Below are 23,934 nucleotides of genomic sequence, written 5' to 3' on the forward strand. Positions count from 1 at the left end.
TTCATCAAAATTGAAGATCTTAGGGATGGGTTTTATTAAATGGGTTTTTATGGTGGGTAAAACCCAATTAAACCCGCGGGGTTTTTTAGGGGGGGGGGTCTGGGTTTTTTTAATTCGAACCCTGGTCTAATAGCGTATTCCATTTACCTGCTATGAGACCGCTCTCTATTTGCTCTCGATGACTTAAAATCCGCTTCCTTTCGTGAGCTGCGTTAACGTTTTTTAACAAATTTAGCGAGCTATCTGTTCTGTACAGATAGGCACCAATGATATCTCGGATCCAGCGCTCGGTAATTGGAAAACGGAAATCCAAGCTCGACATTATCTAGCGGCATTGAGCGGTAAATGAAATACGCTAGAGCGGTAAATGAAATACGCTACTGCCATTGCTGCTATGTAGGTGAAAAACTGAAACCCTTTTCACTCCTGGTGTAAATAGGTAGAACCCCATTTTAAAGTTCATACCTGAGTGAGGGATTTGCGTAAAATTGGCAAAAATCTCGGGGGTTTGATACGTGTCGTAAAAAGTTTCAATGAAACCATGCGGCGCTCAATGCAATGCTACGATGAAGTGGGCTCTGGTATGCAACTCAAAATGGTCAGGCATAATCTTGAAAAGTGTCCGGGATTTTTATCTGAAAACGTTTAACTCAATTCCCCTCTTTCTTCTTCTTTAATTCAGAACATGGTTATCAACGTACTTAAATTTACCGAGTTTTTTGTTCTTGTTTTGACATCCTCGATGTAGCTTATTTGAACCAATTATCCAGGCTAAATTAATTTAAGATTAAACTTAGTATGGATAAAATCTATAACGTCACATTAATACGCGGACCAGAAAAACCCTTCAAATGTGATTAGTGTTTCTTTGGAAAATATAACATTAATTAGAACTCGGGGTTGGCTTTTGACAAGCGGAGAAATGAAGTGAAAACTTTAACTAGACGTCACTTGTGTTCTCGCAGCATCAGCTAGTATTTGATTATTCGAACATCAGTTGAATATGAAAATACGACCTTTCTAGTTTCGCGGGCCTGCATTTCAGTTGATGTTCATCTCTTTTTGTTGATAAGGTCCTTTATTCATCGGCTAACCCCCTGATCAGTACCGTTTCTTTTCTTTAAAACTTAGTTTTCGTAGGCCTTAGCATTATCCTTTTTTATGAAGTGCGCTTGAATGTTACAGTATTTTTGATACTAAAAAGTAAATGGTGTATGTGTGGTTTTTATATTTCATTAATAATTTTCTGTAGGGAAATTCAAGAAGAAACGTTCAACTCGGTTCAATTATTCCACTGATTATAAAAGGGGTCTACAGCGTCGCGTTAGAATGGGTAACGAAGAGAAACCCTTCAAATGTGATCAATGTGACTATGACAGCATAAGGAAGGATAATTTGATCTCTCATCAACGCATTCATAGCGGTGAAAAACCCTTCAAATGTGATCAATGTGACTATGCAAGCAGACAGAAGAATGATTTGATCACGCATCTACGCATTCACAGTGGTGAAAAACCCTTCAAATGTGATCAATGCGACTATGCAAGCAGGCAGAAGAATGATTTGATCACGCATCTACGCATTCACAGTGGTGAAAAACCCTTCAAATGTGATCAATGCGACTATGCAAGCAGGCAGAAGAAACATTTAATCTCACATAAATGCATTCATAGCGGCGAAAAACCCTTCAAATGTGATCACTGTGACTTTGGCAGCACAATGAAGACTAATTTGATCATTCATCAACGCATTCACAGTGGTGAAAAACCCTTCAAATGTGATCAATGTGACTATGTCAGCAGGCGTAAGTTCCAATTAACCACGCATAAACGCATTCACAGTGGTGAAAAACCCTTCAAATGTGATCAATGTGACTATGCCAGCACAATGAAGACTAATTTGAACACTCATCAACGCATTCACAGTGGTGAAAAACCCTTCAAATGTGATCAATGTGACTATGCAAGTAAGCGGAAGAATGATTTGATCACACATCAACGCATTCACAGTGGTAAAAACCTTTCAAATGTGATCAGCGTGACTATGGATGCAGGCAAAAATGTCATGTGATAGTACATAAACGGAAAAGTCACGTGAATGGATGGATTCACATTATAAAAATATGCTGGGCAAAAACAATCTATCATCCTCTTCAGTAATGAATACCCCGAAACTGTGTAATAAACCATTCAATTTTTCTGTTCGGGATGTTGTTAATGGAAGCGGAGCACATTTTCAGAGACAAGACGCTTGGGGCACTATATCAAATTGTTACAATCCCATTTTCAGAATTAATTTTATATTAAATATAATAAAATTCACATAGAGGATACTAAAATTTAAAAAACCATAATAAATTTTGGATACCTTTTTCGAATTGTCCCAAACGCATTTCCAAACTTTTGAGCTTTTTTTCTTTCGAACGAGTTCCATTTCTGCCACCAGACTCCTCGGAACTTTCATTTCCACTTGAATTGTCTGAAGTTTCTTCAGGTTTTAACGTAGTTCTTGATAAAGGTCCTGGATCGTCATTTGCGTCTTTAACTACTTTAACTTCGTCATCGGCTCTGGTACTGAATGGTTTCAAAAGGAAAAACCAAGACAGGAAAAATGTCGCTAACTCTAACTTTACCGTTGCATTCTTGCTTATTGTTTTTTCAGCACATAGTAGTAGGAGTATCACCAGAAGGTATCACGTATAGAGGTTTAATAGCTTAATATTACTGTTTGTTCATATTGCCACACATGTTATGATACGTTTATTATTATAAGTATTAAGTTGGCATTCTGTATTGTCTTAGGACCGTCACAGTGATCAAATTTTAATCTAAATACATTTTCGAAAGTTCTTGGTTTGCATGCTTGTTCTTTCCGAACATCGTTAACACTATGGGAAAGTGGATTGATTGTAGTCGTCTATAGACTGGTAATGCGGCGAACCCAAGCCATTAAGCCTGTTAAGAACATCACACTCTAGATCATTTTAGCTTTATGATAAACCACTATTTAAGCGTCGTAACATTGATTTTGAAAGTTGTAAAAAAATTAGACAATATCACGAAGCTATTTCATAGAAGTGGGCGCAAATTCTATTTAGTGTTTATTATCGACATAGATAGTTACTTAAAACACCCGGGCAACGCGGGAAACTAGTCTAATATATATTCAAAATATTTTATATTTTTGTGGGTTGGGGGACTGTTCTCTGGTTGCAAGGGATGTCTTTGCTGGTTTTTTTAGACTTACAAAGTCCATGTTTAAAGCTTGAAGACTAACGGGCTTAAACTTACTGTTTAATTTTTATGAACAAATGGGTTTCTACGAAACATTGAACTTGAACGCAGTGGCGGATTGAAGGGAAAATGAAGTAGTTCAACAATTTCATTTGATTTAGATTTTTTTTTAAATCATCGTTCAGTAAGACCCTTTACAAAAACGGGGGTGGGGATAGTAAAACATGCTTTATATAGGGTTTCAATGAAACATCCGGTATAAGAATCCAAAAACGTCCACCAGTCCACCAAAGTTCTTTTGCTTGAAGCCGTGTCTAACGTCTATGAAAAAAATGCTTCTAAGTGACAATTTAAATAATTGTAAGTATTAAGAGGAAACTGGAGGCTCGGTAAAAGATAAGTGTATAGATTTAATTTTAATTTGTTAGTTTAATTATAGGTTGTCGGATGTTTTATCAAAAACTATTTGTGTTTTGGGTTAATTTCAGCTTAATTATACTTGGTTAAGTTTAATTTAAAGGAATATTTTGTTTCTCTTGTGTTGATTTAGTTTGTAATACTAGTTTTAATTCAATATTTATTAGAATTGCAACGTTTAGGGGCGTTTTTAACTTTTTGCCGAATATTCACTATTTTACCCTAAAATTTTAAATAATTCCTTTTTTATATCTTTTAATGATCATTTATATTACTTTAAATGTAAGATAGGAAACATTTGACGCTGTACGCCATGTGATGTCTTATCTTAATTTGTTAGTTTTACCTCAAAGTGATCCATGTTCTTAAACAAAAAATTGTTTTTTTCGGTTAATTTCACTTTAGCTAAGTTTAAATTAACGTAACCTCGGGGTTCATTATAGTTAATTTAGCTGTCAAATTGAGTTTCAATAAATAATTCACCCTAATTGCAATGCATAGTGGAGTTTGAATTCGGACCTTGCCGATCATTCACTATTTTACCCCAAACTTTCGAATTTCGCTCTTCTTCAAAGGCTCGAATAATATTTTGCCGAAAAATGCCCAATTATCACTATTTTACCACAAACCTTTAAATTTCACTAATATTATAGTCTGTCAAACCACGGCCTACTTAGATCATCTCCTCCGTCGCCTGTAAGGCCGTCCGATTTCGTGGGCGCCCTATGCTAATGGAAAAGTAGCGAAATCCCGCTAGTGCGGCAATTCTCGGGTAGGGGGCGCTCGCATCCGGGACAAACGTCTTAATACATTACCATGGGGAAACTATGCCTTAAAACTGCACTTTTTCATCGGAATTTTTCTATATTTTTTAGATGTTTTACGTATATTATTAAATCAAGTAAGAGCTATCTTTTGAAACTTATTTCATAATTTTCCGTCCATTAGTTTTGCTGCAATCGTTATCGAAACATTCGAAGTTTCTAGCCGCGAAGTTCGAGTTTACCCGCTTCGAATGTTTCGATAACGATGGCAGCAAAACTATTGGACGGAAAATTATGAAATAAGTTTCAAAAGATAGATCTTACTTGATTTAATAATATATGTAAAAATTAGATTCCTAAAACATCTAAAAAATATAGAAAAATTCCGATGAAAAAGTGCAGTTTTAAGGCATAGTTTCCCCATGGTAATGTATTAAGACGTTTGTCCCGGATGCGAGCGCCCCCTACCCGAGAATTGCCGCACTAGCGAGATTTCGCTACTTTTCCATTAGCATAGGGCGCCCACGAAATCGGACGGCCTTACAGGCGACGGAGGAGATGATCAAAGTAGGCCGTGGTCAAACGAAAGAAGAGCCCTGAGCAGTGTGGGAAATAAGGCACTTTCACAGGCCAATAGCCAGTTTAAAAATTACCTGGGCCAGTTTAAAAATTAAACGCTTTGGGGTCTACTGGCCCTGGTGGCCACTTAATTAATTCAAAGTTTTCCCCCTCAAGATTTTGGATCATTAAATAAATACTATGTTAATCCCTAATTTTGTCTCGTCTTTGCTTCTATGCTGTTTGCTTGCTTGGCCTGAATTGTGTATGTGGGAGTGGGATTATGGGTGGGTTTCCTATGTCTGTCTACGCTCTACACAGTGTAGAATCTGTAGATGAAGTGATTTTTGCAGTTAGCTAAAGCATGGCTAAAGGGAAGATAATCTCTCGGTAGTCTGTAACCATCTTAACACAAAAATCAAATTAAATTTACAATTAATCATTACATTAACAACGAAATACCTTAAATTAACATTATAAATATATTACTAGCCCTTTAAACTTAAACCTATCTATTTAAAAAACTGAAAAGAAATTCGTTCGTACAAAAGAAAAGGAACTAGCCCCTCAATGTTGACACAAAACTTTCTAGAACGATCCTATACCCCTATATCCATAGTGCAAAATGAAATACCTAGCAACGAAAACTCTTTCCAAGAACCCAGAGAAGTGTCACGCTGATTTAGACCCCAAGCAACAAGACCTTGAGTCACTATCCTGGTACCTGGCCCGAGAAACTTCTAGAACATATTTTTTTAACCCTTAAACTGACCAATCCCCATTTGGTCCCAGATTTAAAAGTTTTGCCTATTCGTTGATAACATGAATCCGCCCGGCTACGTAATAAATATGGTCCACTATTCGCCAAACCAAAGTCAATCAACAAACGTCATTGTCCCAGAAATCCTTGCGAGAAACTAGAAGTTATATAAACGAAGTCCCTCCTGTCCCACCCACAGTCGATATCTGAACCCCTTAATGAAACCCTGTCGGCTCACCCTTAAGAAACCCTTAGAAATCCGGAGTATTATTTTATATCGGAGATATTTTTTTATTCATTTTGATACCTTTATTTTTCATCAATTTGAATCCCCAAGTTTTCGGAAGAGAATCGGAGAGATTTTTTATTCAATTTGATACCTTTATTTTTCGTCAATTTGAATCCTTAATGTTTTGGAGAAACTCGGAAACATTTTTTTTTAAACCCCTAAGTTGAAGAAGAGAAGGAGCGCGAGTGCGCGGGATATTAAAAGAAAAAAGAAAATAATTAACCCTTAAAAAGCGAGAAAAGAAAAAAGATCCTGAATTAAAACCCTTAAATCGAGAAAGAAGAAGAAAAAAGATCCTGAACCCCTAAGATGAAACTGGAAGAGGAGCTACTTGGCGTAAGAAATTAAAAAACTTGAAACTATTTTGATTAACCAACTTGAAACTATGGTTAAAGAACTTAGATTATGGTTAACGGATTGATTCATTTTTTTAATCCTAACTTTCTATTTTTGAACATTATTGTTTTAGTGCATAACTGCACGATTTTAACCCAAACACCCCTAAAATTTAAATTTGAAACTTAAAGGAGACATTCCATAGAGTATATTACTTTTTATTTTTTGTTTAATTTTTTTTATTTTTGACCCCTATAAAAGTGTGTGGAAATTTATGAACAAGATTGAATATTATGTTGAATATTAAAATTTGGATTAGAATCTATTTTGACTCTCAATTGACACATACCATCAAACGCGGTCACTTTTGATTCAGAAATTTTATAAGCCCCTCGTTCCCGTTAAAAGGCCTTAACTCTCCACAACTGACTGCATTCTAACATCTTGTCTAGCGTTAGCGAGGTTGAATCATAAGTGAAAAGAGGTAGGTGTTTATCTTATACTCTAACCCCTCTAATAAGAATCGAACACTCCACCTTACCCCCATAAAATCTTAAAGAGCATAAAGAAAAGGCTAATAAGTCTTGTTTGGGTCTGGTCTCTAGGGAAAGGCAGCCTGCTGCCTTTGATTGTATTAGAGTCTATGGGAAGATAGCAATGGAGTGTCAACTCCCTCCCTACGGGCCGAATTTTTTAATTTAGCATTACTCAATAAAGACTTATAGTTCTTAATTTAAGACTCCAATATTTTTAAATACCCATAACTATAAAAACTAACCTACTAAGCCTACGCCCTAGCAAATATTATCCAGAATAGATAATTTGGCCCTAAATTACGAAAGCCTGATTTTTTAGGCTAAAAGTGGTAGGTGGCACCGTGGCCAGTTTTTTAATTAAAATACCTAGGCTCTACTGGCCACAGGTCCAGTTTTTAAAAAATCCTTATTTCCCACACTGGCCCTGAGAAATTTGTCCAAATTGGTGTCGCCACCATCGACCCCATAGTAATTTATCAACTTGTTTTGTTTTGTCAATAGTCGTCTGTAATATAGTCTGCTATAAACAGATAGGCTTAATCGCAATAGAACCAATACATTTTGCAATATATATTTAATATGTTTATATTTCATGGTTTTTTGCGATCATCGAGTATTGAAGAATATAAAACAAAATTAACGACAAGACACCAGTTTTATCTTTGTTGAACTAGCATTGCAATATATTTTAATGACATAAGTTAAAGTACTTGTCCATAAGTAGTTCAGCATCAAAGCGTCTTTAGTCCACGTCTTCATCAGAGTCTTCGCTGTCTTCTTGCATATTAATTTTAAGAGGTTCAATTGTGGTTTCGATGATGGGATCTTTTTCCCAATACTCATGCGTTATATTCTCGACGTGCTCTATTGCATTACGCCAATTCTCTGGTGTCACACGTTCAATGGCCCTCAATGTTGTATCTTTGACCGTCGAGAGTTTCAAACCAGAATTCTGCTTTGCAACGTCGTTCTTCACTTTTGCCCATAGTTCAATCGGGTTAAACTGGCAATGGTACGGTGGATTCCTCACTACCGTGTGACCTCTACTTTTAGCAACCTCGTCAATTTCGTACTTCAGGGTTCTGGACTTGTGACGCTTTATTATTTCAAAAAGTTCACGTCGAGAATATAATGCATGAGTATTGGGAAAAAGTATCCATCATCGAAACCACAATTGAACCTCTTAAAATTAAAATGCAAGAAGACAGCGAAGGCTCTGATGAAGACATGGACTGAAGACGCTTTGATGCTGAACTACTTATGGACAAGTACTTTAACTTATGTCATTAAAATATATTGCAATGCTAGTTCAACAAAGATAAAACTGGTGTATTGTCGTTAATTTTGTTTTAAATTCTTTAATACTCGATGATCGTAAAAAACCATGAAACATAAACATATTAAATATATATTGCAAAATGTATTGGTTCTATTGCGATTAAGCCTATCTGTTTATAGCAGACTATATTACAGACGACTACAAAACAAGTTGATAAAGTACTATGGGGTCGATGGTGGCAACACCAATTTTGACAAATTTCTCAGGGCTCTTCTTTCGTTTGACAGACTTTAGTGTATTTTAACTATTATTTAGATTAATTTAAACGTAAAAAAAGTAAAAATGAGGTTGGACGATACAAATCGTGCATTTTTAATATTCACTTATTACTTTAAAGGTAGCGTCGGCGAGGTTTATTACCGATCTAGAACGCTAGATGGCGCTCGCGTTGGGGGCGGTGGCCTAAAATTTGAAAAAAGGACCATACCCTACGAGTGGATGAATCGCGTCACGTGGGTTACAAAGACTCTATTTGCCCCTCAACCTGGACTCCACGTATCAATATAAATGAAGCTCGCCTAGAGCGCAAAACCTTGCAGTCCATTTTGTACCCCTTTTCCTCATTCTTTCGTGACAGCGAGGAGCGGTTTTTCTTTTTCGCACCTGGGAACTTCTTTTATTCTTGGAAGTTTTCTTTTTTTTGTACTATGCTGTTATAGTCATAGGAGAGGGGAAATTCGCGGAATTGAGAAATCATTCGACTTGGTTTGGTTGGGGGCTTGGGGCCGGGCGCGTTTAGCGATCGGTTAGGTATCTTTCTTAGGGACCGGATTTCAGAAAGACGGTTAGTAAGAAACGAATTGAGCTTTCTTCATATCGCATGAAGTCAATTGTGTTCGGAACTGTTTTATATGAAGATGATAGGTAACTATTAATAAAAGCATCAAAACTATATCCGTGCCTGGTTTTAATTCATGCTTTATTATTATTTTAGTGGTGTTTGGTAATGAACATCAAAAATAAAATGAGGTAAAAATCGAATGTTAAGTTTGACCAATCTAAAAGATTAGTGACTAAACATTTTGTGACTTTTATATAGTACGTATACACCAGGACGTTACTGATAATTTAACAGGACGTGTGAATAATGTTTGAAATTATTGAGGTGGGAGAAGTTGCTCCCTCATCAGCTTTATCTTCAGTGCCATGTTTTGATTGTGAGGCATTCTACGTCAGCCAAGATGGTCAAACTGAACTGTAGCCTTTCTCCCTGCAGCCTCTTGGCTTAGTAACACTGGGAGAACCAAAATGAAATTGAACTGGGATACTGGACGCTTGGCAAAATTTAAATGGACGCTCGCGATATTTTAAATGGACACTCGCGATATTTTAAATGGACGCTCGCGATATTTTAAATGGACACTCGCGATATTTTAAATGGACACTCGTGATATTTTAAATGGACACTCGCGATATTTTAAATGGACACTCGCGATATTTTAAATGGACACTCGCGATATTTTAAATGGACACTCGCGATATTTTAAATGGACACTCGCGATATTTTAAATGGACGCTCGCGATATTTTAAATGGACACTCGCGATATTTTAAATGGACACTCGCGATATTTTAAATGGACGCTCGCGATATTTTAAATGGACACTCGCGATATTTTAAATGGACACTCGCGATATTTTAAATGGACGCTCGCGATATTTTAAATGGACACTCGCGATATTTTAAATGGACACTCGCGATATTTTAAATGGACGCTCGCGATATTTTAAATGGACGCTCGCGATAGTTAGAATATTTTTTCAAACTTCGTATTTATAAAAACCTCTTGAGGATACAGTGTATAGACTAATGGTGGTAGAGAGGGGTGAAAACCGTGTATCCCTCCCTCTGGGCGCGCTTTTGTAAGAGAGGATACTGTACGCGCCCAGTAGGGGCATGACACTGAGCTAAGAGATAGGAGGAATGCCGTTTGCATAGGTAGTACTGCCATTACTCTATATCGGGCCTGACTTCACTCTTACAACATCAGAACCAGTTTGTGTACCTGTACATGTATATAGACAAGCCTTTAGCAACCAGGGTTTTGTATACAATGTTGTGATTCTTTCTCGTATAACCGTGTCTAATCATAGAGCTGTTAAACTGCCAGCTTCAAGAGGGAAAGGGTGTAGCGCTTCAAACTATAGTATCTATAAATCGAGACAGGTTTGGGAGAGAATAGGTAGGCTAAAGACATTTTCTACGATTTAGGAAAGGAGAAAAAACTTATGCGTCATGCACTGCACAGCCTTAGACCATTCTTGGGTATTGTACAACCTTAGCACATTGCAAAATAATTTTGATCTTTGTTAGCAACATCGAATGATAGATAATACCAGGTAGTAATTAGCAAAGGAGATGTATGTATTCATCCTTATTGGCATTAAGGGATAGAGGTTATGGACTGGTACTTGCTTAGTTACTTTGAGTGGGGTAAGGGTGTGATGGTGTTGGAAAATTTTTGCGCCGGCTCGCTAAAGGCAAGGAGGATGTATAAGAGAGAAGACTCGTTTTGGAAATGTGGAAATAAAAAACATGCATCGGCGCGTAAGCCGTTGGTAAAGGCGCACGTCACATGATCGTTCTTGCAAACGAGGAATATTCAAAATTATAAACAAGCTGATGAGGCTAGAAAAAGGGGGCTTGAACGCATGGGCGAGAACGTACGCTCTCTTGCCGTGAGGGGGTCGTGGTAATCATGGTAACTGGGGAACGCCACAGTGTAATTTTATGAACTGCGGACTACGTGCATTTTGTCTGACTCTGAACCTCCTCTCTTATAAATCCGCCTTGCTACCTACCGTATAGACCATTTCGGAAATTAAATACGGTACCATTGCGGTATCCTCCTTGGCGCCAAGAAACCCCGCTAGATTCAGTGCGAGTTGGCTAGCCTCCCGCGAGCAGTGAACTCGGGCTCATTCTGGCGTCTCTTCTTGGCGCGAGGGAAAATACCCCAATGGCCGCCTCTCCCTTGTGGGTTGGTTACTCAGTATTTATATTCCGAAATTTTCTATAGTTTGTAGGTAAAGGGGGTCTGTAAACCAGAAATGTGGTTTTATTTTTGTTTGGGTTCTAAGAATTCCCTCCAGATCCATGAATGTATACCATTTCTCAGTCTTGGCGGATGGTGTTAATTTCGGGAGGGTAATTGAGGTTTTCCTACCCTTTTCTTAGTATCAACTCTGCTTTAAAGTGAAATTCCAGGTGGCTAGTGCTTCCCAAACACACCCATAATATCGGCCGGTTCTGACATTTCTACCTTGAATACAAGTTCATTCGTTCATTATTTTAAAAGGAGATAAAAGAAATGTTTAGGTGCATTGGAATGTGGTCACCGAAGAAATGGAGATAGAATTCAGTCTCGTCGAGGGGCTACTCACTATTATGGTTACTGCAGTGATTATAACATTATTTAATCGCCACTTGTACCCGGAACAACTCGCCAATTACACATGGCAAAGGTAATTGTAAAGCGATTAACGAGTCATTTCATTTCAGAAAGAAGTATGTTCGAAACACTTCGCAATTATCACACGATATAAGGAATTAGATCGGGATAACCAAATCATTTCACGTCAGGTGTTCACAGGATATAAAGAAGGATCACGTCCCTTTCGTTTGAAGAACGTTCAAATCAATGTACTTTTTCAGTTTTTCCAAGAAATAAATAAAAATGCTCATTATATACTCTTGTTCAACCTCACTTGACAGTATTGTAAAAGTTGAGGAGCATTAGCCAATATATAATGGCAAGTACGGTTTCTCAAGTGCGGATAAACAGGAGTATAGATATTTGTCTCCATAGTTTCATTTTAAGTTAAAAATATCGAATCGAAAAAAATAGTGAATCTTTATAAAAGACCATTCTATTCAAAGCTACTAGCCTTTAGCACATAGAGAGTGAGAAAATGGATTGAAAGGCGTGTGTATGGCATTGGGAAAAGGGAATAAAGGAATCAACTATAGGTGATTGGTTGTCAAACTATTCAGGTGGTCGAAGCTACCCTGCCCTTATTTGAAAAAAAAGGGGGGGGGAGGTACCTCCTTCTTACAGAGAAAAAACTTAATAGTATTGCAATGTTAGGGGGTTTCAGTTTAAACCTTTGCCCTCTTAAAACTCCGAACCCCTTCTTGGTACCGCAGTCCCCAGGATAATCATGGCAGTAAGTCTATAGAGTAAAGGCACCTCCCTGCCTTTGGCTACGTTACGCTCTATGAGAAATTAACATGGAGTGCCACTACTCTATATAGTGGCAAAAAGAAAACCCAGTCTGGCGTTTTTCGTTCCCCCGTTTAACATTCTTAAGCTATCCCTACCATCAACGGTCACGTGGCACGGGCATCATCCATGGGGGAGGGGGGGTTTGGCGAACCTAAAGGAAGCGTGGCTTCGTCGTTGGTGCGGTAAAGGATGGGGGAAAGGGGGGAGTAGAAAATTCGTTAGAAATAAACTGAGTTGCAAGCTTTTTCGCCTAGGCGGCAGCACATTTTCTCGGCGTTTGGAGCTACACAGGAAAGTTTCACTAAAGGGGCGCCAACCGAGCAGAGTTCCCCTTTAATTAAAAGTTATCGATGATCTTACCCAAAGCTGTTGGTTTTGTGTTAACTTCACGTTAAGTTGAATTTAACGTTATATCTTGGTTCAGTAGAGTTAATTTAGTTCAAAAAATGAGATTATATAAATAATTCATTTTAATTACAATGTTTAGTGGAGTTTTTATCCTCGCCAAACATTCACTATTTTAGTTTAACCGAAAACTTTAGAATTTCGCGCCTATTAATATATTTTATAAATATAATAAATTAACTTAAGTGTGAAATAGGAAAAAATGGGACTTGAAAAAACGGGTCGTTTAGTTTTAATCTTAATTAAGTAGTTCAATTAAAAGTTATTGGAATTTTTATTCAAAAATATATATATTTTTGGCCTAATTTCACGTTAATTATACTTAAGTAACTTGAAATTAATGTTTGCTTGTGGTTTGACAATGTTATTTTAGCTTTTAAAATTAGTTTCAATAAATAATTTAGCTTCTTTGCTATGTTCAGTCAGTGGAGATTTGATACTTGTCGAACATTCACTAGTTTACCCCAAACCTTTGTACGCCTATTTATGTATTTTAAAGAAAATATGTGAAATAGGAATCTTAACAGAGTAATTTAATTAAAAGTTAATGGAATTTTTGATTTAGTATATAAAACGAGTTTAAGATAATAATTTTCTTTAATTTCAATGTTTAGTGGAGTTTATTTTTGAAGAATACTTACTGTTTTACAATAAGTGCTACAATTTCACGTCTTGGTATTACAAAAATAGTCAACAACAAGAATTTATATTGGTACAAGGTGAAGACGCGACCTAAGAGAGATTATTTGGCATGCTGGTTTTCAGCATGGACAAAGCAATACTGTATTCCTTAGTCCATGTTTTCAGGATATATTTCTACAGGCGGTAGTGGGGCCATCTGTTATTGAATATGTGATAGGAAGGCGCGAAACTTAAATGTTAGTCCTGTGTTATTTATGATATGGCCCTAACATCACTGTGATGTGGCCCTAACATCACTGTGATGTGGCCCTAACATCTCTTTTCACCTCAACGATATTCTTAGTTTGCCAACATGAGTGTTAACGTTAAATATCACCAAAGCTGACTTTCTTACACGCAATGAAAGTCAATGCGCGCCATAACAAGAATGAAAACTCCGAAGCTACAACCCGATTACGATTAGCCCTTTCAGTGATCTAATTGCCACCATGATGCTATCTTCTTTTATAAAATCTATGTTATAATTTGTACTGTAGCTAAACAAGAACTACTCAAGCATAACGAAAGACGATTTATAAACAAGAGAAATGACAAAATATGCTACGAAAGACTGAAAAGATAATTGGACGTCGGTTTCTTAACCTAGCTGACTCATACATCTGATAACATGATTAAAAATGCTAGCTTGCTTTTGTAGATGTCGCTAGTGTTCATATAATCAATAACCGCGCCAGATTTAAAACGGTTTTAAGCGTCAACTCCTAAAAATCTAAACCTTATTGTTTAAACGTGTATTTAACTTTCGGCTCACTCTGAACCGTTTATATCTCTTCAATACAGACACGCAAATCAAAACCAATAGTTTACTTCACCTATATCGGATAATACCAAAAGTGAATAGGCTACTACGTACAGAAAGTGAAGAACTTCCGCGTTGTTATGAAACGTGTTATTTCTGTCGCTCTCTTAAACGTCCCCGCCTTAGCGGAAAACCACAGTAACGCGGTGGCGAATCACTTGTACCTTTGTATCCCTACCTCTTGAAGTTATAGTTCCTGGTACACGTGACTATTAGACCGAGTGGGGAAAGGTATAGCCCCTCCCATTGACATGCGCGGTAACCACTGGATGTTTTACTTCCAACAGCAACACGTAGATGGCGGGAAAAATCTATAATATGGCGCGAAATTGAAATTGCTTCGTTTTAGAACATTGGTCTTGCTACAGATAATGTTAGTTCGAATCTTAATAAAAAGATGAATATTCGTGGTATTATATAGATTTTAAAATATATTTCTCGCCATGTTTTAAACAACATACGCATGGTTTATTACAAAACAATATAAGTTAATATTTTTAAGTCCATGAGTTTTTATTATTATTGTATAATTATGGGAATAAGTTGTCTTTAGGATTTAAATTTATTATTTCTTAAATAAATATGAGTTGTAAATGTCCAATCCCGAGTTTCAGAAGCACAGAAATGGATGTATATTTCCCAAATAATCCCAACGTTAGGAAACAATGTTTAAATTTATCGGTGGACCAAGCAATGATGCCTTAAAAGGATAATACCGGCACTTCCGTCTTTTGCAAGATAATGTCTTGTTCTATCAAAGAAAGACTAATAGTTTACTAATAGCCACTTCGTTTGCATTATCATTTTTCTCTGAATTGCTTTGGTAGAAATAATAAAGAGACTCCCACATGCAGTTCCTTCAATTGAAGCCCCAAAACCAACTGATGCATTCACAATATCTATGTCTGAGATGAATAAAAGAATGAACAGAGGAAATGCACAACAAGTTTGTATTTAATAACATCTCTTGCTCTTTTGCAATCAGGATTGTTTTTGTTATTTATTGAGGTTAATTCCATGATGAGGAGAGACGTTTTTGTAAAGTGCTACGCTTGAAGTTAATTGAATTGGCCAAAAAAGTAAGTAATCGCAATTATGAAATAGAATGAATGTTTGTTAAACTTACTTTGCTTGGGCAAAATTAATGCAAAGTTAAGACCATAACAAAAAAAGTCATTATCGTCATTATTTACATTTGTGGGAGCTAAATTGACTCCAAGAGCCGCTCTTTACAAAGACTACTCTCCTCATCCTGCAATTAACTGCAAACGTTCACAGAAAAATGATCCTTCAAACAAATTAGCTATTAGAAAACTGTTAGTCTTTTATTGAAAAAGAAAAAAGACATTAAATTGCAAAAACGCAAGGGCAGGTATTTTCCAAGCAATTCATCATCGCTCGGTCTACCAATAATTTAAACCATTTTTCATAACGTCAGGATTAATAATAATAAATGTAAATCCTTTATTGTTTAGTAATAAATAATGTGTACGTGGTAGGAAATATACATATAACACAAATATTCACCTTTTCATTATGATTTGAACTAACGTTACCTATAGCAACACCAATGATCTATAACTAAGCATTTTAAATTTCGCGCCAAAAAGTAGATTTTTTCGCCATCTACGGGTTGCTGTTGGAAGTAAAACATCCAGTGGTTATCGCGCATGTCAATGGGCGGGGCTTTACTCGAACTACTTTCGGTGATGTAATTGCTTTTGAAGCACGATTGGCTGCTCTAAACGGAGGGAAGTTCGAATACAACCAATCTGGTTTGACTTCATCTTTTACGCGTCGTCTGCTCAAGAGTTTTCTTTAAAACCACAGGAAAAGGCGCTACAGAATTCGATTTCTACACTTTCTGTACGTAGTAGTTATTCACTTTTGATATTACTTAGTTTAATGGTTTTAAAAGTAGGGAAAAAGTATGCTACCTATGTCACATTATTAAACCAAGTGAAGTGAAATAAATGTTAAATATTTATTATAACCACTACACCACAGACACGTGGTAAGTCTAAGTTTTCCAAGAGATCTAACTAATTATTATGTCCAATCACGATGGTTAAAACATGTATCTACCTGGGCTCGAACCTGGGACTTTCCATGTGTGAAGCGGACGTGATAACCACTACACCAAAGATACGTGGTAATACTGAGTTTTCCAAGAGATCTAGCTAATTCAAGCGCCCAATCACGATGGTCAAAACATGTATCTACCAGGGCTTGAACCTGGGACCTTCCGCGTGTGAAGCGGACGTGATAACCACTGCACCATAGATACGTGGTAGCAATGTGTTTTCCAAGAGATCTAGCTAATTCATATGTCCAATCACGATGGTCAATACATGTATCTACCAGAGCTCGAACCTGGGACCTTCCGCGTGTGAAGCGGACGTGATAACCACCACACTACAGATACGTAATAACGCTGAGTTTTCCAAGAGAACTAGCTAATTATTATGTCCAATCACGATGGTCAAAGCCGTACTTCTGTAATTAACTAAAATTAACATACTTAGACTTAATTGTTTTGATCAAACTGGCTGATAGCACACCCTGAATACTTAATTGTTAATTTAAGATAATTCCGAAAAGTATCTTCGCTGTAGTTTTTAAGTTATCGGTGGGGAAAAATCACGAAAAACCCATGTTAATCTCCATAGGAAATTAGCAAAAGCGGGTGAATATTACTTTAACGTTACAAAACGGTATCAAGTCATATCTACAAGGGCCTACCGGCCCTGTAGAAATCTAAGCCCTGTGGCGTAACGACGTTTGTTGGGCCCGCCCGTAGTCCGACAATAAGGGCCCCTTCTTAAGTGTCGAGCTTTCAAAAAAGTATGAAAGCATCATGAACGTTAGTACTTTTCCCTTTCATAATTTATAGCAATGCGCCTTGTCACCGCTCTCGACTAAGATTTCTCTCACATACCAAACTGCAATGCAGGGCCTCAGCTCTTTTAGAGAATTTTTAATACCAAAAATAGGATTCTTTTCGCAAAAGTATAGCATTATATAGGACCAGATTAATCAAATTATAGGATTATACAGGTCCAGATTAATCAAATTATAGGATTATACAGGACCAGATTAATCAAATTATAGGATTATACAGGACCAGATTAATCAAATTATAGGATTATACACGACCAGATTAATCAAATTATAGGATTATTCAGGACCAGATTAATCAAATTATAGCATTATACAGGACCAGATTAATCAAATTATAGGATTATAAGGACCAGATTAATCAAATTATAGGATTATAAGGACCCGATTAATCAAATTATAGGATTATAGGATTATACAGGACCAGATTAATCAAATTATTGGATTATACACGACCAGATTAATCAAATTATTGCATTATACAGGACCAGATTAATCAAATTATAGGATTATACAGGACCCGATTAATCAAATTATAGGATTATAGGATTATACAGGACCAGATTAATCAAATTATTGGATTATACACGACCAGATTAATCAAATTATAGGATTATACACGACCAGATTAATCAAATTATAGGATTATACAGGACCAGATTAATCAAATTATAGTGTTAAACAGGACCTATTAATCCAATATAGCATTATACAAGACCAGATTAATCAAATTACAAATTATAGTGTTATAAGGACTAGATTAATCAAAATATAGGTCAGGACTGACATAAATGATTAGATTTAGAGTGTGGATAATTTTATTTTATTGAGAACGTAAGACTCTTTAAATACTTCGCACCTGGATTTAAACAAATACTGAAGGGCTCACACAGACATAGATTTAGATTTACTTCAAACAGTGCCTATTCTAGAGGGCCGGTAGGCCCTTCTAGATAAGATCCCACACCCTCCCGTAATGTTAAATGAAAATTCACAGATTTTCGCCGATTTTCCCATAGGAATAACATGGGGTTTTTGGTGCTCCAGCACATCGAATCATTTAAAAACTAAAGCGAAGTTACGTTTCGGAATACTTTTAAATTAACAAGTAACTATTCAAGGTGTGCCTTTTGCAAGTTTCATCAAAATTAATTAAGTCTAAGTATGTTAATTTAATTAAAAATGCAAGTACCTCAAATATTACTCTACAGCAGACGACGCTAATTGCTCTACAGTAGACGACGCTAAATTGCCATTTCACCGCCTTGAAACTTTAACTTGATATTTTTCAATAACTATATCACTAAAATTTTTAAAAACTTCACTGGTGGGTCTAATTTTTGTTCAATTGTGCGTCTCGGTTGAAATTCTTTACTTAAGATACCTATTTTTATTTATATTTTAGATGTTCGTTTCGACCAAGGCTTAAGTTGCCTTACTTAGGCACTCCGGGCAGATTAGTGAGTCCATGGATTAACTAACACTATCCCTTAGTTAATCCATGGTGAGTATAATGAAATGGGTGATTAAGCTTTAAGGATAGATGGATCAGTGTGAGAAATAAGGATTTTTTTAAAACTGGACCAGTGGCCTAGGTATTTTAATTAAAATATCTGGCCACGGTGCTACCCAGCGTGGGCTATATGGCGGTAGCACAGGGTAAATACCATTTTAAAAATGGCCTGGACCAGTTTAAAAACCAAATTGGAGGGGGAGTCAGTGGTCTCGGAATACTTTCAATTTAACAAGAAACTATTCAAGGTGTGTCTTTTTCAGCAAAGTTAATTAAGTCTAAGTATATTAATTTAATTAAAAATTAATTACCTCAAGAGATTACTCTACAGCAGACGACGCTAAATGCTCATTACTCTACAGTAGACGATGCTAATTTGCCATTTCACCGCCTTGAAACTTTAACTTGATATTTTCAATAAATATAACACTATATTTATTAAAAACTTCACTGGCGGGTTTAATTTTCGTTTAATTATGTGTCTCGGTTGAAATTATTTACTTAAGATACCTTTTTAATTTATATTTTAGATGTTCGTTTCGACCAAGGCTAAAGTTGCCTAACTTAGGCAGACTATTGAGTGAGTTCATGGATTAACTAACGCTATGTTTTATGAAAATGGAATTGTTGTTGAAAAATCTGAGATAAGTAATTTTTTATTTCAATTAAATCATAGGAAATAAATCCATTACCAGTAAAATCAGGATATTGAATTAAATTCTAAAGAGTAGTAAAATAAGGATTGTCTTTAAAATTATGTGGGAAAAAAAATATCCGCGCTTCAGTCAACTGGAAAAACTCTTATCATTTTGTTTTTAAGGCTTGGGCAAACCAAGTCCTTTTTAGCCATATCGTAGTATACGATAGGCTCTTAGTTTGACCCGAGCCGTAGTAGTAGTAGTAGTAGTAGTAGTAGTAGTAGTAGTAGTAGTAGTAGTAGTACTTGTGGCCGGAGTTTTCGCTTTCGTTATCGACAGATTTTAGCTTAAAAGGAACTTTATATTACCACAACCCACCCATTCGGGTAACTGGGCTCGGTTAGAGATTTAATTTTAATTAAAATTTTTTCAGGTCAGAGCCGGGAATCGAACCCGGGTCGCTGGCGCAATAGGCAGACATTCTACCAACTGAACCATAGAGACTTGGTAGAAACACCGAGTTTTTTATTATTTGTTTTTATCTCTAAAATGTCGGGGCGATGTGGGGTGGGGTACCTCCTAATCTGTGGGGTCGAATACTTTTGAATTTTTATCTGTGGGGTCGGATACCTCCTAATCTGTGGGGTCGAATACTTTTGAATTTTTATCTGTGGGGTCGGATACTTATGAATTTGTATGTTTGGGGTTTTTATATTTATTTTCTTTTTATTTATGTGCTAATTAAATAGATAACGATTTTCCCCGTTTCGTACCGCGCTGCTCATGTGTTTCGTTCTCGTTCGGTAGCTATCGTCATCTATGTTATGTTTGACTGGAACGTTTTGGCGGTTAATTCAAATGTGGGTATAGATAGAGCTAACATAGTGTTAAATGAGCGTTATGCGTTTGATCATTTTAGCATTGCTAAAGGTAATTCGAGGGGATATTCACTAAAATGCGTAATCACTATAACTAAACTTTCTCTTTCAAAAGTTTCTGGGCATAAGTCCTTGTTACAAATTTATAATATGCGATAAGTGTGAATCGGCATAAGTCTATGTTGTAAACTCATCGAGGGGGTTATCACTAAAACTATATGTTCTTCGATTCGCCGGAATATTAGAATCACAGCATAAGTAAATTTATACGGTTATAATTTTATCACTGTTTAGAGTAGGGAATCGAGGGGCTATTAACTCTGATTTTATGCATGGTACATCATTTAAGCATTGAAAAAGATAGCGCTATTCACTCATTAGGGTAAGGTATAGAGGGTTTATCCGCTCATTAGGGTAGGGTATAGAGGGGCGTACGATATGAGTACTATTACGAGCCCTTGGGCCGTCTTGTTATATATTAATTAAATGAAACTGTAAGCAAAAAGAGACTCAAAAATGACGGATAATGACTAAATCTAGCTATTTAAAAGCGTCAGATGTTTTCAGAGATGACAGATTTTCAAAACTTTTTTATAATTAAATATATTTTAAAGATCTTTGCTATAATTCAGTTCAATCTGTGGGCTTAGATATTTAAATGAAAGGTTAAAGGCGAAATTCAATTGTGTTATTTTGGAGTTCAGCTCAGAATGCAAACTAATTGTTATCATTTCATATAAAAACCTTAAAAAATCGTATAAATTCAATTATGTGAGAATTGAAGATTAAATATTCCTGAGCGAGCGAAGAGAGGTCCGCGACTTTTTGATCTCACCAAATGAGATATCACTAATTCTGTGTTTAAAACGTCATACAGCTGGGACTATAAATAATTACTTTGAAATCACTAAAATATAGGACTTTATTGGACGATTTGTCAAATTGTAGGACACTTTATAAAATATGGGACAAACAGTCTATAAGATAAGCCATGGGCCCGCCCGCAGTTGCGGGCTCTGCACCCCTGTAGTTACGCCACTGCCGTTTTCGTGGGTATAAAATTGCGGTTGTCGCGGACATCGAGAAAGCCTTCTTAATGATTGAACTCTCACCTTAGGATCGTGACGCAGTACATTTTTTCTGGACATATGATGATCTTCGCAACGAATTTAGAATCATGCGAGTTACACGCGTACCCTTCGGTGTCACGTCCAGTCCTTTCTTACTTTCGGCGAAAATTCAGCACCACCTTCAAGTTTATGAACATTCCCATCCAGCTATTTGTACATTCTTACGCAATGGACTTTACGTGGACGACTTGATTTAAATTCTGGGGAGACAACTGTACAAAAGGCCGCCAAAACGACTATTGAAGCAAAGGAGATTCTTAGTACTGCTAATATGAATCTTCGCAAAAGGAAGTCAAATTCGCCAGAATTAGAAGAAATTCGGAAGGAAATGAGGTTATATCGATTCAAGAAACCTCCGCGTGTACAAGAGACGACCCTAAAGATGCCATAAAGGTATTAGGCCTTAAATGGAATCCGGAAAGGGATATCATAACGTTTGATGTTCAAGCCTTAATTGATTTCGTTCAACACAAGGAAATCACTAAAAAAATGTCTATACGAACTGTATCGAGAATCTTCAATCCAATTGGCTTTTTGGCTCCCTTTGTTATAAGAGTCAAAGTTTTATTCCAATAATTATGGCAACTAGGACTTAAGTGGGATGATGCGTTGCCAGATCAATTAGCGGAACTATTTCGTAGGTGGACAGAGGAGTTAGCGCTGTTAAAGGACATGGCCATACCTAGACACTACTTTTCAGGATTCGAAGATGCGGATATAAAATTTATGACTTTACATTGTTTCTGCGATTCAAGCGAATCGGCTTACGCCACAGTTTGTTACCTTCGTTATGTAACTAAGGATGACCAGATACGAGTTTCTTACGTATCCTCTAAATCAAAAATTGCCCCTTTAAAGAAAATGAGTTTACACCGACTCGAATTAATAGGGGCTGTGTTAGGTGCAAAACTGACGAATTATTTAAAACTTGCATTTCGATTTCAAGTCGATGAAGTAAAATATTGGTCAGACTCGATTGGATAAAGAATTCTTCTCGGCAATTCAAGCCTTTCATTTCTAATAGAATGGCAGAGATCCAATCAATGACTGACCTTCTTTGGAGGTAAGAAGATTATTTATATAATGAGTACGAAAAGCCCGCCTCTTAGCACGAACAGTTTATAAGCGATAATAGAAATATTTTGGAAAAGGCGGTACGCGACAATTTGGTCTCACCGTTATGGTCTCGCCGATTTGGTCTCGCCGTTTTGGTCTCGCCGTTTGGGTCTCGCCGATTTTATCTCGGGACAAATTGGTCTAGGGACACTTTGGTCTCGAGACAAATGGGTCTCGGGACTCTTCGGTCTCGAGACAAATGGGTCTCGGGACAAATTGGTCCCGGAACAAATGGGTCTCGCGACAAATTGGTCCCGGAACAATTGGGTCTAGGGACAAATTGGTCTCTGGACACGAAAGTCTCGTTTTAAAAAAATATCACCCCTTCAGCATTTTTTAAAACACACAAACTTAACCGAACCAAACCAAACCTTACCCAATCTAACCTAACCTAACCTAACCTAAACTAAATAAACCTAATCTAACCCAAAAAACCTTGTTTGGAGGTAAGAAGATTATTTAAATGAGTATTAAAAGCCCGCCTCTTACCACGAACAATTTATTAGCAACAATAAAAATATTTTGGAAAAGAAATGATTGGAAGTTAGTAATTAAGATAACTACATGGAGGTTTGTCACGGAAGTGTTAGTGGGAAGACTGAGCCTTTCGCTATATGTCAGCGCGTCAGAGGTCCAACCTGTAATTATTGACGAAGTATCAACATATTTTAAGTATAAATACTAAGGTATTATGGATTCCCATAACATTCCACTAATCATTTCGCCTAGGCGCCCATTCAGCAGAGACAAAAATATGAGTTGACACCCCGCCTGCAACCTTGTAAGCGAGAGGGAAATTCGTATCACTTTGCGCATGGGCGAAATTTAAAACCCACCACTGAAGATTCTCCGGAGAGATAATGTTCCTTGCAATTTAACCCTCGATTTACATCAGCGCGTCTAACGTGAATTTGGTGCTCAGCTTTTCGTTCTAGTTGGGAATCCAAAATATGTTAGTGGATAATCAGCCCTGGATTAAGGAATTGAACTCTTACTGGAGATGACACTTTTGTTCCCAGTTTGAGCCTTTGGAGGTCTCTCTAATCTACTTTGAAAGAATCCGGTGAATCGGACGTCAAGGGAAAACACAAAAACTGTCGCCCCAGTGGCAAACTGGGGAGAATTATATGTTGAAAAACGATATTACATTTAACATGTTTTCACTATGAAACAAAAATATTCAAGCTATTCGAATGTCTCAAAAGATTAAGTGTTTTCATCTGAGAAAAATTATAAGTTATAACTTAATAATGATGTAATGCGAAGACAGGTCGAACGAACTAGCTAGGGAGGAAGAGAAAAAGATTTGGTAGAAGTATGTCGTAAACCATACGGAAGAAGACTTTCATTCACTCTTGTGACACACTTTCTGTTGATCCTATTTGACGTTGCTACAACA

The 23,934-nt window shown here is 36.7% G+C and overlaps 1 protein-coding gene, 1 long non-coding RNA gene and 2 other non-coding genes across 4 annotated transcripts in view; 2 read left to right on the top strand and 2 right to left on the bottom strand.

The window, feature by feature from the left end:
* Nucleotides 1-23,934, top strand: part of LOC149602700 (uncharacterized) — a 198,587-nt gene that overhangs the window by 3,492 nt on the left and 171,161 nt on the right. The gene's annotated exons all lie outside the window — the stretch shown is intronic.
* On the top strand, nucleotides 8,845-9,351 carry LOC149602701 (uncharacterized). Its single transcript, XR_016377036.1, has 3 exons — nucleotides 8,845-9,096; nucleotides 9,167-9,201; nucleotides 9,272-9,351. It is a non-coding gene; the product is annotated as an uncharacterized LOC149602701 (long non-coding RNA).
* Nucleotides 16,577-16,649, bottom strand: TRNAV-CAC (transfer RNA valine (anticodon CAC)). Its single transcript has one exon. It is a non-coding gene; the product is annotated as a tRNA-Val (tRNA).
* TRNAV-CAC (transfer RNA valine (anticodon CAC)) lies at nucleotides 16,715-16,787 on the bottom strand. The gene has a single exon. It is a non-coding gene; the product is annotated as a tRNA-Val (tRNA).

The sequence above is a fragment of the Phalangium opilio genome, unplaced genomic scaffold, assembly GCF_054372755.1.
Source record: "Phalangium opilio isolate 3A_F unplaced genomic scaffold, DU_Popi_V2 ptg000352l_1, whole genome shotgun sequence".
Classification (NCBI taxonomy): domain Eukaryota; kingdom Metazoa; phylum Arthropoda; class Arachnida; order Opiliones; family Phalangiidae; genus Phalangium; species Phalangium opilio.